Genomic DNA, 15,484 nt, shown 5'->3' with positions numbered 1-15,484 from the left:
AGCAGTACATAAAAGTGTACTCAATATAATGTAATTTAGTAAGTATACAAGAAGATTGTATGCTGCCTGTTCTATTAAAATCTGTAGTTAGAGCTGGTGAATATTTCTATGCAGAGGAAAATCTGTCATTATGGACAAACATATAGGAAATAATTTTGAATCACCATTCCCATATTTATTTTGGCAATATTACTGCTGGAATAAATAAGATATCAGTATGTATTGCGAAATCCATTCACAGTAGAAATGGATTGTTAATGGAGTATTCTCTGCATAGAAGCCATTTTATTCAAAGGCAGTGAAACACTGCATTGTGTAAATGATCATTTGATCATTTCTCTAATACGTTCCTTTCTATATACATCACTGGGCAGTTCTTATAATTCCTAATAACTATGTTGGAAAGTCCAGGTTAAAGACAGACAAACAAAACAATTCAGAAAAGTTCCCTAGAGCTAAATACGGAGATTTTAAAATGCATCCTAGAAGTATTGCATTAGAGTAACATTTTGCTAATGTTATTCAGCACCTCTTAGGTCCATCAGAAGTTATCTTAGTGTAGAGCTAGGCACTTCTAGTTGATTGGAAAAATGTTTCCATATTATTTGGATTGATAAAACGTAGGCATCAAATAAATCAATACTTATCTATGCACTAAGAAGTTTTAAAAGGACATGTCTTTGGGCAGAACTACGTTAATATAACCATTTAAAAAGCAGCAAATATTTTGCTTCTTTAAATAAAATGTATGAGCATTATATCTAAAGATAATTTTTTGCTGCTTTTGCATATTACTATGAATGCTTAAAAGTTGGCAATCACTACATATCTTAGCACCTCTTTTATATAATGGCTCATTTCCTCTTCCAATTGCTCCTGGAAAGATAGGTTTCCTCTAAACCAAGTTATAATACATACTTTCCTTACTTGTATCCACTATAATTCCTGCCTAAAGTGCCTTTGGTTAGTTATTTGTCTCTGTTTATCATTCTTTTCCCCCTAATTTATTTAAAAATATTTATAGAATTGTTCTGTAATTTTAACAGTTTAGTAGATTATGCTGTGCGTGAATCATTACATGTGCTATTGTTACCGTCTTTACATGGAATGCTTCAAGGTCAAGCCAATCTTGGTATCCAGACATACTTTTAATAAGGTATTAAAATGTTCTTAGTAAGTCTCTTGAAAAAAGTCCTCCACTATCTAATTTTCAGCTGATTTTCTGGCATTAAACTGAGCTGCCGGTGTATTCTGTGTCTTGCAGTCAGTCTGTTTTACTGCTATCCTGGGCTTTTTTTTTTTTGCCAACAGCTGGCATAGAACACAGTAGTGCAATCTATTCTCAGACCTCTTTCAATGAAGGCTGACCTTGGAAAGCATTTCTATACATCTTATAGCTGTATGCTAAATAGAATTTTGGCAGTGATCTTTTGTCTCTTGTCAGTGCCACAGTAAGGGAAATGGCACTTGCCAAATTATTCTTTCTCAAGCAGAAGCTAAGGGCACAAAAGTTCTCTTCAAATTCATGCATTGGCATCTCCTGGGAAGCTTGTCCTTCTAATCAGATGCCAATGAGAACTTGAATTTATTAATGGGTCTTAGTAAAGGCTCTGACTGTATAACTTTTATCTATTTTGCAGTGCATATGGTGTGGGTATGTGTGTGTGTCATGGTAGCTAATATTTATTAACGTGGTGGTAGCTTATGATATACTAGCTCATAATCTATGGTTCAGACACAAACCATTAGAAGTTAAGGAGCTGTCCAATACACTTTAGAATCTGTAAGTCACCTCTGGACAATCTGTTACAAATTTATGTATTAATAGAAAATCAAAGCTGTTGATTGTGGTCTGATACCTGTATATGAGAAGCGGGTGAATTGAATAATCTCTAATCATATTCTTAATGAATAGATGCTATTTTACATGCTGTGTGAATTGTGCATACTTAGGATGTATAGTACTTTTATTATCCTTTTTACATATTTTTGTACCTGCCGATAAATTAATAATGTATAGTTTTAGATTGTATATTGAGAATAGTTTTACACTTTTATCTGAAACGTTTTGCTTTTTTTCCTATTTTGGAACCATGCCTCTTTTTGCTTTTAATTTGGATTTACAGTGTCCATTGAAAACAAATAAGAAGCAGTGTAATTGTAGCCAGGCTACTTACAAGAAAGCCCATTTGAGTGCTTTCAGATTTTCTTCAGTTAAACATGCAACTATCTGTAGGACTGGAAGTATTTCAGGAAAGTAGTCTAAGGAAATTTTAAAATTAAAACATTACTACTTTTTAATAGAATCCAGGCAGTCTCCAGGAATCAACAAGAGCAGCTATATTAAGTTCCCATAGCCGAATAAGACATTATTATTATTATTAGTAGTAGTAGCAGCAGTAGTAGTAGTAGTATATGGCATTGTTACATTAGCCAGGAGAATACAGTGCTAATGAAGAGTAGTAGTTTGGCTGCCAATTTACTAGCTCTGTTGTGGTACACACTCACACACTTCCCAAGGTGCGCCACAGGAGGGTGAGCTAGGTTTGCACTAGAAAGAAAGATGAGCAGCTCTTCCTGCAGCAGCACCCAAGGCCCCCTCCTTCTACTGGAGCTACTTTGCAAACGGGTGTCACAACTGGGAAGGTTCAGACACAGCAGGAATCTGCCCCCTGCACGACGTAGCAGCACATCTCCCCACCGAAGTGGTACCTGTTTATCTACTTACCTAGAACATGTTTTCAAACTGCTGAGTGGGCAGAAGCTGAGGCAAGTGACGGGAGCTCACTCCACCATGCAGTGCTAGGGCTCAAACCACTGGAGCAGAGACCATCTCCAGTTTCATTTAAGCCACTGGACCTCAGTTAGCTTTTGAGAAAATGCTTCTTCCTAAAGATTCAGATTGGCTTCTGTATATCTTTAGGATCAGAAACCAATTTGGAGATAAGAACTGTCTAAGAATAAAACCGCAAGTGTTAACTTTTTATTTTGGATTCTTCCATGTGCAATTAAACAATAATGAGAATTGCTGGTGAAATAATAAGCAAAGAGGAGGGACCATATTCAAAATCTTCGTGCCTAGGTCCATGTGATTAAGGGGTGGCTTTTTTTTATTATTCTGGTTCCTGAACAGCAACTTTCTCATGCAACTGCTATATTAAAAACAAGAGAAACTCAGCAGAGTTTCGAAAATTTCAGAAGGGCCTGGTGGGTTGTAGGTGAAAGGAGGGCATGTTCCAATCCTTCAGCATCTGCAGGGTTGTTCTTGGAATTATGCATTAAGCATGGATATAGTAGGCAACTTTGATTTTCAAACCTGCTAGATTTTTTAATATTGCTTACCAGTGGGGTACACATGCCTCAAACATTTATTTAAAAATACCTCTGTTCAGAAATGTTAAATGTATCCTTAAGCTTTAGATCACCATTTCTGATCTCTAGTGCCTCTAAACAAATGTATATCTGCCAAAAAAAAAACCTAGTGAAAAAATAATTTGCAGTAAAGGATGACCTGTTTGCACACTTGAATCTCAGACTCATCTTCTGTGATATGGTTGATATAATTAATCATTTCATAACTCATAGCTCTTGATATCTGCATGGGTGCTGCATTGTTCATGCAATAAAATATGTTTCTGTTCACTGCAATATGTTCTGAACAATATAAAATATTTTAGTCTTTTAAGTAGCCTACATTTTAGAGTTAATTTGTAACCTGGAAGATCCTAATTCCTTTTTCTAGAAAATAAGATAATGTAGCTAAATCAACATTAATATTAACTATTTTACATGAAATTTGTTAAAAGTATTTGTAATTGTTAATATATTTCTGAATATTTATGCCAAGGAAGTATGATTGAACAACTTACCCATACTTTGAAAAGGGTGAAGAATAAATTTTTAGTTCATTTTGTTAGATTTTTTAAACTTGATGCTAGTCTGAGTGATAAATATTTAAGGTGTGAAACATACTTGAAATATTTTCATTGATTAAAAAAGAACATAGCTTGATTATTCAGTAGTGGCATTTTAGTGAACCAACTTGCAAAACATTATAGTTAAATTCACAGTTCTAGTGCTTTCCATCTTCTCATGAATAATTGTTCTCACAAAAGCATATGCTGTAATATTTTCATAATGATTACTATTTGACAGTCCAGCAGTATGAATCCTTTTCCAAAGTACTGACAACTAAACTTGAACTTCTAAATATGCTTCCTGAATTTTAATAATAGCTCTCTTTCCTGTGCATGACATGTTGCTTTAAAGTCTAAAAAAAAAGGTGCAGACTATGATATTTCAAGAGATGGAGGGAAGTCAAAATTGTGACAGGAATATGTGTAGAAGCCCTGGGATGCAACTGAAATAGATTAGTGACTTTTGTCTAAAATGTTTGCATTTCAGTTTCTAAAATACAGTCTATAGGTAGTCCCTCAACATATGATCTTATGAGCCCGGAATTACAAGTCATAAGTTGTGCTAGTCATTAAGCATGCCACTTTGTGATCATCCCCAGCTGTGCTACAGGTAATCCTCAACTTACAACCACAATTGAACCCAAAATTTTTGTTTATTAAGTAAGTTTTGCCCATTTTATGAGCTCTCTTCCCGTGGTTGTTAAGTGAATCACTGCAGTGGTTAAGTTAGTAACAGTTGTTAAGAGAATCTGGCTTCCTCACTGACTTTGCTTGTCAGAAGGTTGCAAAGGGTGATCACATGACCCTGGGACACTGCAACCATCATAAATGTGAACCAGTTACCAAGCATCCAGATTTTGATCATGTGACCATGGGGATGCTGCAATGGCCATAAGTGTGAAAACTGGTCATAAGTCATTTTTTTCAGTGCTGTTGTAACTTCGAACAGTCACTAAAGGAATTGTTGTAAGTTGAGGACTACCTGTACCTTTTTACAGTGGTTAAGAAAATGCTGTGATTGTTAAGCAAATACATTGTCCACAATGGCCATTTTTTGCTGGAAACCAGAAGTAAATGTGTTTCTGGGGGGAAAAGTCATAAATTGTGTACCAGTTGCTGAGTGCTCAAAGTGCAATCACATGACCCCAAACGGTAGGGTATGGGGTCGTTACGTATGGGAGTGCCCTGCTCTTTTAAGCAACTGGTTGTAAGTCAAGGACTACCCATATTGTCTATTCTACTGTAGGCCATTGGATCAAGCCAAACTTTATTGACATACTATCATAAAGAAGGTTACCACAATACTTAAAAATAATAAAAGGGTAGGGAGGGTAGACTCTTATAAATCATACACAATATAATTAAAGGTCAGGAGGAAGAGAGATGTTTAATCCCCTCTGCTTTCCTGCCCCCTTGAGGATTTTAAAAATCTTTTGTGAGTCTATCTGTGGTTTAAAATACTTTCTGCTTTTTCCCTTTCCAAAAATTTGCAGAAAATCATGTTGCAAAGGATTCCATCACCAGAAATAGATAGATACAGTGGTGGGATTCAGCCGGTTCACATCGGCAGAACCGATACCTAATTTTTTGTTGAGTTTAGCAAATCGGTTACAATAAAAATTGCAAGGCACATCGCGCTGGTGATGCTGCCATGGCGAGGCATGTCACGGCAGTGATGATGTCTATGTGACTTGTGTCATGCCAGTGATGACATCAATGTGATGCGCGGCACACTGGTGATGACAGATATACGAGGTGCGTTGCGCTAGTGATAACAAATATACAAGGCGCGTCGCAGTAGAGATGACGACAATGCAGTGATGACGAATATGTGAGGCGCATCGCGCCAGTGATGACAACAAACGGAACCAGTAGTTAAATTATTTGAATCCCACCAATAGATAGAATAGAGAGAGAGAGAGAGAGAGAAATTGTTTTCTGAAGCCCTTGATATATATATATATCCACATTTTTCAAATGTACATTTAAAAATTTATTTATTATAATTAATTATATTTACATGTAAACTAGTAAAATTGCAAAATGTAGAGATGGTTCATCACAAATTAAATACGCAATTGATTAAAACAAATCTATAAGGATTTCCATCCACTAAAAAAGTTTTAAAATGTAAGATAACAGATAGATAAAAGTATTAGATAGTATCTCCAAACTATTTTCAGATGTTGGAGACAATAAACTTCACAATATTTTTATAGCAATGTATAAAAACAAACCAAAAAAATGTAAATTTCCTTACAGTAAAATTTAGTTGTATTGTTGCTCAATCATGAGATGGGCTGCATATACATTTAATAAATAAATAATTCTGTCCCAGGGACACTTGCAAATTACTGTATATGTTCCCAATTACTTGAAGACAGAGCTCCTTAGTCTTTTGTGGCCAGTGGGCATATTTGGAATTTTCAGAGCATGTTAACAGGCATTCCCACTAAATGGTTGCCATGGTCAGCATATCCAGTCACAACAGAACGCAAACAAACATTAGATTTTATGCACAGATGCACATGCACTCACACACATGAACACAAACACATAAAAACATGCTCTTTATTTTTCAGGTTTGTCTCTAATATATGGCCCAGAGACACCATTAGAAATATAGGTTGGTCCTGGTTCTTGTAGCATGCTAGCTTACTTTAAAAGAATAAAAGACTATAAGTAAGTTGGAGAGGAAATTTGTTAGCTGAGAAGACACGTTGACAAGCACAGTGCTGTGCTTGATACTGTTATTGAGGAATGCCAAAAGAGCCATAGAAGAAAGAAATGTGCTTCTTTTTATTCACTTCCAGTGGAAGTTAATCTTCTCAATCGAACCTTTTAATTACACTGACTCCTTCATATTCCTGAAACCATGTGTCAATTACAATAGGCATTTCTGTTATAAAATAATCTACTGATGGAAGGGCCAATATCTTAGTGTTCCTGTTACGCAAAGTTCTCTTCATTTCTGGGAGGCTTGATATGCAAAGTCAGTTACTCTATCTATAGTGATAAACTAAGCTTTGACTGGTTTTTAATGGTTTCATTATGGTCATCTTATAAGCTAGAATAAGATTTATTGCCTTTTACAGATATCCATGTTTAAGGCTTGTGAAGCTGATGATTAGTTGCATTAAATATATTTTTGAGTTTTTAAAAACAGTTGTTTCATTTTTGTTAGATGTGTTCATTTTTGGTGCTAATTAACAATATAAAGATCAGTTTTTAAATAATCTTGTTACTATGGCCAAATGCTTACTTGTAGATACAGATGTTATAGTGTACTTAAAAGAATTAAAGTCTCATAAATGTGCTCCTTTTGGGGATTAGTAATTTCAGTAGATAAATGCAGTCCATTGCTAAGGTTCTCAGCACATTCTTCTTATTGAATCCTGCAGATCTGTGCATATTTTTGAGCCTTCATGGTTCTCTGAATGGAAGCACTCCATTTACTGAGGCAATATTACACATTTTAATCAAAGACAGTTACTATCAATCATCATTTAATGATTCAAGGGTATCGTATCTCTGTCAGCATTTGAATATATTTTCATGTCTGAAATATGTGCTTGTGTATGTGTGTGTATGTATGTGTCTGGGTGAGTGCTAAATACCATACACTCTTCAATTTAATTGTCTATTTCAAATATGAAAATTAAAATATGGCTCTGTAAAGAAATTAGATATCTGGAAGTAACATTCTTAAAATAATTCTTTTTTGATAACTAGTTTCTCTTTGTATTTGACTTTTCTTATTAACTTCTTAAGACAATCACTGGCTTGATTGTAGGATTATGCAAGGATAAAAGAAGTGCGGACTTGTCTTCCCATGTCTGCCTATCACTTCTTTCAGTTGTAGCTTCCGTTCTACAAACATCACATTGCACATACTGCAGATTTCAGAAGTGGTTTTCAGAAGAAAGAGCAGGACTGTTCTGTTGCAAAAGGATTCTGTTCAAGCATTTTTTGCACTGGTCATTCTCTAGATTATAAATATCCATTTCTGCAATATGTTGATATACTGCTCTGAAAAAGTACATTTCTGAGACCATGACACTTTATTTTCATAATAAACAAGACTAATTCCGTTGGCTTTTTCTGTTTTATACAGTAGAAGTGACCTTGATATCACTTGAAAGTAAAACATAGGATATGACGTTTGTAAACATTATTGAACTTAGCGTAATTTATACATATATTTATATTTTAATTTTCAATTACAGATCTGCAAATTCAAAAGTTGATGTGATAAGCTCTTTACCTCAGACTTAGATGGTAGACAATGGTGAACAGGGCTTTCTTTAGCTGTGTTGAATGTGGTTTATACATTATACAATTCAATTGTGAATTACTGTTATGGGAATTCTGGAAATTTGGGGCGGAGCAATTAAATGTACATGGGAAGATAGCAATAATTCTTTATTGGAGACTTTCAGCTCCACCATCAGTAACTGCCAACATGTGATCTCCCAGAAGAAGATGGAGTCCTAAAAAAGACTGAAAAAAGTATTTCATCCTGCAGAAAAGGGAGCTGCACACGTTCCTTGAGAACAATTTTGCTCCAATCAAGCCAGCAATTATGGAAGCTTTCTTCTGTTTCAAAAAGTGCTTACTCTTCTAAATGTCTGAATGATACTTTAAGCAGTCAGTTGTAGGTGTGCATAATTTTTAAATATTTTATACATCAAGTTCCATTACAAATCATGGTTATTGTATATCTTAGTACCTTTTCCATGGAATACATGAGATTTATGAAAAGTGCCACTCAAGAGACCATTTATTGCAGTCTGTGAATATTGTTAACTGCATTTCTATTTTGCTCAAATGCTTTTGAATGTAATAATGAGTGTTTTTGCCTTCAGTCTGCTCAGGTATTTTATGTTAGAGTATTTTGGTGTATTTTTTCAGTTTTAATATTTTGTGTATTAATAAAAGGAAAAAATAAAATATGTTTATAGTGTTCTTCAACCATATAGAACTGGCTTCAATTTTCACACCAAGTCTTTTAAGCAGTGGGTAGAACTAACTCTGAAAGCATTATATTGCTAAGTTACTTGATTGTTTGTTTTTGTTCAACAGTAACATGTTGCATTGCAAACACGGATATAGGAAAGAATAGTGAAAATTTTTTAGCTTGGAATTACTTAGACCAGACATGTCAAACTCACGACGTCATGTGATGTCACGCAATGTATCGGAGCTTTTTCACCATTGCCGGCAATGGAGTGGGTGTAGTTTCTTCATGACGTGTCTGGCCCACGGGCCTGTAGTTTGACATCCCTGACTGTTAATTGATCAACAGAAGTGCCTGAAAAAGAATACAGCTAGCAAGAGTGAAGGAGCAAAGGTGTCAGAGCATGCACAGTCTTATTGTGCTGAGATAACCCAGGAGTAAATGCAGTAAACACTGTCTATGTTAAATGGTAGTTTATCATACCCTATTTACAATATCATACAGCAGTAACAACATACATACACGTGGTAATACAGCAAACTCCAACACACAGCAGTTATAGTAGGAAACAGACGAGACAGAGACTGCAGCAAAGCCTTCCCTTTTATACTCAGGCTCCTAAAGAGACACAAACCCTGCTGAGTCATTCCTATCATTGCATCATCCACCTTATATTCCATTACATCATTACATAAGCTGTTTAGCTATTAAATTAATACCCTGACAAAAGGTGAGTGGCAAGCCATTCCATATTGTTGTTGAGAAAACTCCATGGTTATATCAATGAATCTCAATGTTATCTTTGTGGGGAAGAAAAGGGTAGCTTAATGGTACTAATTTACTCGGCTGTTTTCCAAAAAAGGATGGCTGATGGAAGGAATATATTTTTGAACTGGAGAGTTTAAATAATTTCATATTTTTCTATGAGCTATCCATGGGAGGAGAGTTGTTGATTGATGTGAATCATCAAAATGAAACAATATATATTCTCCCATTTTGTAGAAAATTACGCCCATTACAATTAATTTGGCATATCACCTGGTAGATACATGTGATTTTACTAAAAGCACCTTTTCTTCTCTATGGCTAAAATTATTTGGTAGATTAGCACTCTCCAATGGGCATGTCCTTGTTTTAATTAATCATAATTATCCTGTTTGGTAATAATAATGATGATGATGTTGGAAGGGACCCTAGTCCAACCCCCTGTTCAGGCAGGACACCCTATACCATTTCAGACAAATGGCTGTCCAGTCTCTTCTTAAAAACCTCCAGTGTTGGAGCATTCACCACTTCTGGAGGCAAGTTGTTCCACTGGTTAATTGTTCTAACTGTCAGGAAGTTTCTCCTTAGTTCTAGGTTGCTTCTCTCCTTGGTTAGTTTCCATCCATTGCTTCTTGTCCTGCCTTCAGGCGCTTTGGAGAATGGCTTGACTCCCTCTTCTTTGTGGCAACCCCTGAGATATTGGAACACTGCTATGTGTCTACATTTATTATCCAGGAAAAAAGAAATTCTCCTTTAAAGATTTTGACTCCAAAATCACTCTGCTTTTATATTGTTCAGTAGCTGTGACACCATTTAAATAGTTTTAAATGTACCTAGCTTATCACTGTTGGAATATGCACAACATAAATGAAAATCCATCCTCAAGGATTTACTTTTAAGGGAATAATGGCAACTTTGAACTATTTCCACATAGTTATATATCCATCAAACTATTCCATTGTGGGATAAGCAATGTTATACAGCATATACTGAAAGCAAAAGAAATTAAAAGCAGGAGATAAAAAAGGAAACTAAATCAAGCTTACATCAATACTTTTCACCAATACTTTTTCTGGTAAGAAATATAGTGTGAGAGAATGGAAATAATCAGTATGACATAGTTATATTTGGATATAACCTCTATAAAAAGGAGAAAGATAATCAAGAAGTAGTCTGCATGTTAAAGGTAACAAAATCTTGTAAAGTGAAATCCAAAAGTAAAGCAAACCGTAAAGGTTAATTTGGCTATTCAAATCCTCAAAGTAAATTACTTGTAGGGCCATAATATATCAATCCCTTTCTGCATCTAAAAGACTAAAGCTAACTTAAATGGCAGAAAGTGAAGAAGAACTAAAGAGCCTCTTGTTGCGGGTGAAGAAGGAGAGTGCAAAACCTGGGTTGAAACTTAACATTAAGAAAACCAAGATCATGGCATCTGGCCCTCTCAATTCATGGCAAATAGATGGGGAAGAAATGGAGGTAGTGACAGATTTTATTTTCCTGGGCTCCAAGATCACTGCAGATGGGGACTGTAGCCAAGAAATTAGAAGACGCTTGCTCCTGGGGAGGAGCCTTGGTGGAGCAGTGGGCTAATGCCTCCTTAAGTAACACCAGCTGCCTGCAATTAGTGCAGGTTCGCATCCTACCAGGCTCAAGGTTGACTCAGCCTTCCATCCTTCCGAGGTAGGTAAAATGAGGACCCAGCCCTAATAAGCAGGCATATACACAGAATGAAGGCTACTGCTAAGCTTGTAAGCCGCCCTGAGTCTTTGGAGAAGGGCGGGATATAAATGGAATTTTAAAAAAAAAGCCATGGCAAATCTAGACAGCACACTAAAAAGCAGAGATATCACCCTGTAAACAAAAGTGCGTATAGTCAAGGCTATGGTCTTCCCAGTTGCAATGTATGGCAGTGAAAGTTGGACCATAAAAAAGGCTGAGTGCCAAAGAATTGAGGCCTTTGAACTGTGGTGCTGGAGAAGACTCTTGTGAGTCCCTTGGACTGCAAGGCGATCAAACCAGTCAGTCCTAGAGGAGATCAACCGTGACTGCTCTTTAGAAGGCCAGATCCTGAAGGTGAAACTCAAATACTTTGGCCACCTAATGAGAAGGAAGGACTCACTGGAGAAGAGCCTAATGCTGTGAAAGATTGAGGGCAAGAGAAGAATGGGACGACAGAGAATGAGGTGGCTAGATGGAGTCACTGAAGCAGCGGGTGTGAGCTTCAATGGACTCCAGAAGATGGTAGAGGACAGGAAGGTCTGAGGGAATATTGTCCATGGGATCGCGATGGTTGGACACGACTTCGCAACTAACAACAACAAGTGAACCAGCATGCAGACATGGATGATACCAAGAATTGTACTATCTGTACCTGGATTGGCAAAAAAGCCATTGACAAAATTTCTCACTGTGTATTAAACTTGGCTGCTAGAGATTAAGAAGGCAGGGGCTGTCATGGATCGGCAAGCGGTTAGAGAAAAACAGAAAACCAAGTGGTAATAAATGAAGCATTCTTGTACTTGTGAAAATGGAAAGTTAACTGTGGAGAGCAGCGCTTTTGAATTATATATCAATGATCTGGAATTCAGACTGAGCAACGAGTGGCTGCATTTACAAATGATATCAGGGTGTTCAGGATGGTAAGAAAAAGTGACTGGAAGAGCTTCAAAAGATTCTATAGGCCAGACATATGGGCTCTAAAACAAAACATATGGGCTAAACAAGGTTGTTTAGACAACCATTGTCTTACATTTAAACACCTTACTGAGAAATATATTACTCAGAATACTGCTTCTCTTTAGGCAGCCTTTGTGGATCTTGAACAGCATTAGACCCTGTATCTTGGATTAAGCTATAGGACAAGGTATATAAGTAATCCTCAACTTACAACAGTTCATTTAGTGACTGTTTGAAGTTACAATGGCACTAAAAAAGTGACTTATGACCATTTTTTATACAGTGTCCCCATGGTCATGTGATCAAAATTCAGATGCTTGGCAACGAACTCATATTTATGATGGTTGCAACATTCCGGGATCATGTGATCACCTTCTGTGATCTTCTGACAAGCAAAGTCAATGGGAAGTCAGATTCACGTAACAATCATGTTATTAACAACTGTAGTGATTACTTAACAACTGTGGCAAGAAAGGTTATAAAATGGGGCAAAACTCACTTAAGAAATGTCTCACTTAGCAACAGAAGTTTGGAGCTCAATTCTGCTCGGAACCACTCCCCAATTTTCCAAGTCCCTTGATGTGTCCCTAATACTGTACTATGGAAAGATGAGAGTGGAGACTAGAATATGGCAAACTGTGCTATGCTACTTTTGACACTTTTCCCTATAGGCTTAGTACCACTGACATTAGAGGACAGATTTCAAAGTGGGTTGAAACAAGTTTAGAACAAGCTCTCTTACGACTTATGAGCAAGCAAGGGCACACTTAAGCAACATTTGTTTGAAATAGACCACCAAATGGATAATGGTAATATCACTCAGCTTCCCAGGGCAGATAGTCTGAGATGCTGTCTGTCACCAGCTATGCTCTCCTTTCAGCAGTTCTGACTGGAAGATATAAAAAGATACCCTATCCCAGGGGTAGGCAACCTCGGCTCTTTTATGACTCATGGACTTCAACTCCCAGCATAGCTGACTCAGAAATTCTGGGAGTTGAAGTCCATGAGTCATAAAAGAGCCGAGGTTGCCTACCCCTGACCTATCCATTACAAGTATGTCTCTGAAACTCAGGAATGTGTTGAAACTCTAGAACATTTTCTTCTATAATGCCACTTTTATACAGAATCTTGGAATGCTCTAATTACCTCACTCCTGACCAGCAGAACAGGATTCTCCAACAGTATAAGCATTTTCTCACAGTAACCCTAAAATGATACACAAGGTTTTGTGTGGTGGCATTTAGAACCCCTCTTCCAGGATTTGTCTCTCATAAGTCATTTTATGAATACCTGTTTTTGCACAAGTGGGTTTTGCAAGAATATAACTTTATTTTAATATTAAACTATTAAATTCATATTCTGGAAGGTGTTCTGTAGACTCACTAAATCATATTTGTTAATATATTTCCCTTTTACCACAACAAAGTAATAGAGAATATTACAGAATGAGGGATTGAGCTATAAAAAAGGAGGCTCAAAGGATCAAATACCAGGTGCACCTCAAAATCCATGATCTGAGTGCACCTGTAGTCAAACACAATAATGTCCTAGTAACCAGTGACTATTGTTTTCCTGGGAAAGTTCCAGGAATATATTTAGGACCATACAAACTTAGGTTCTACAACCTATGCTGACTCCATTCATCTCCATCTTTTCCTCTATTTTAGGTTTATTAAGGGGATAGGTATATTGTCTCTAACTGGAAGTAAATTCATTTCGAACCAGCCTGGGTTATACTGGGGCTTGGTGGGGATTTTCCATGAAATTTGTAGTTCGCCAATGAATATATATGGAGATTCTCAATCATCCAGGCAATGGTTGTCCCAAAAGTGCTTTTTCAAGAGACAACTGGACTTTCTTGTTTTTCTTTGAAGACGTTTCGCTTCTCATCCAAGAAGCTTCTTCAGCTCTGACTGGATGGTGGAGAATGGAAGGATTTATATTCCTTGCAGACAGCTGGTCATTTGCATTCCTTTAGAGAGTCATTGAGGCCACTTGGAGGTTTATTTGTGATCACCCGAGTAGTGCAAATGGGTGTGGAGCCTTCTTGGAATTGCTGAAAGGACTGTGTTGTAGACTGGAGATAGATGATGTCATATCTCTCAAGCTCTGTTGAGAGGACTGTTCAATTTTGAGATCTTTTTTGAGTCTACTACAGTCTCTTTCCTTCTCCACCCCTGACAATCTTCATCCAGTATCTCCCCTTGTCCTCACCTCTTTGTTCATTTCCCCCAAACAGATATATTTTTATTTTGTTTTATTTATTTTAATTCCATTTATATTTATATTTATATATATTTATATATATTTATATTTATATATATATTATTTATATTATTATTTATATTATTTATATTTATTTATATTTATATATAAAAGTAATTAGACTTTGTCAGCCATTGTCTTGGAGGGAAGTCAGAGGTCCAAACGGGAAGAGGCAGTGCTGAGTTACAGTTTAAGGTTAGACTTCAGTAACTTGCTTGCTGCCCTTCAGCTTTTGGATTACACCTCCCAGAATTCTCAGTCGTCAACTGAGTGGAGCGAGGCTAGTAGGACAAGCACAGCAGGTCGCCTATTCTTGACAGAGAAAGTTAAAAGGTGGATCCAAGGGTGGTACTAGTGGAGGGCTAGGCAACCTCGGCTCTTTTATGACCCGTGGACTTCAATTCTCAGGAATGCTGGGAGTTGAAGTCCATGAGTCATAAAAGAGCCGAGGCTGCCTACCCCTGTACTAGTGCATAGTTACAACAGAGCTGTCTGATAATTCCCATGAATAGTATGACAGCATTTGAACATTACTCACAATATTTGATTGATGGTCTTCCCGTTTAAAGAGATAAATCCCTCCTCCGCTTTTAAGCGCTCGAATGCAAGAAAGGGAAAACTTCTCGGCCCTCCCTCCCCTAGCAACCTCAGCCACGAACGCATGCGCAACCTCAGCCACGAGCCCTAGGTCCAGGATTTATCAGGACAAACGGATATCATGAAATAGATGCATAAGAGATATCCCATCATTTACGTTTTCTACTAAAATTATTTTTAGGATTTTATGAGCCAACAGCCCTTATTTAAAATGCAAACCTCAGCCACGAACGCATGCGCAATAGGCATCGAAGTCGGCGAGGCTCCACTCTTTTCATTCGTAGTCGGACTCTTTTAAGCGAGG

At 36.9% G+C, this 15,484-nt stretch overlaps 1 long non-coding RNA gene across 1 annotated transcript; it reads right to left on the bottom strand.

The window, feature by feature from the left end:
• Positions 1-9,150: 9,150 nt before the first annotated feature.
• On the bottom strand, positions 9,151-15,184 carry LOC308667046. The gene is made up of 3 exons (XR_014026219.1): positions 15,122-15,184; positions 13,465-13,524; positions 9,151-9,228 (listed from the first exon to the last, which is right to left on the bottom strand). It is a non-coding gene; the product is annotated as an uncharacterized lncRNA (long non-coding RNA).
• Between the last annotated feature and the right edge of the window lie 300 nt (positions 15,185-15,484).

Source organism: Vipera berus, assembly GCF_964194415.1.
Source record: "Vipera berus genome assembly, chromosome: 1".
Classification (NCBI taxonomy): Eukaryota; Metazoa; Chordata; class Lepidosauria; order Squamata; family Viperidae; genus Vipera; species Vipera berus.
Note: the sequence above shows the minus strand (reverse complement) of the source record. Positions and strands in the feature narration are given on the sequence as shown.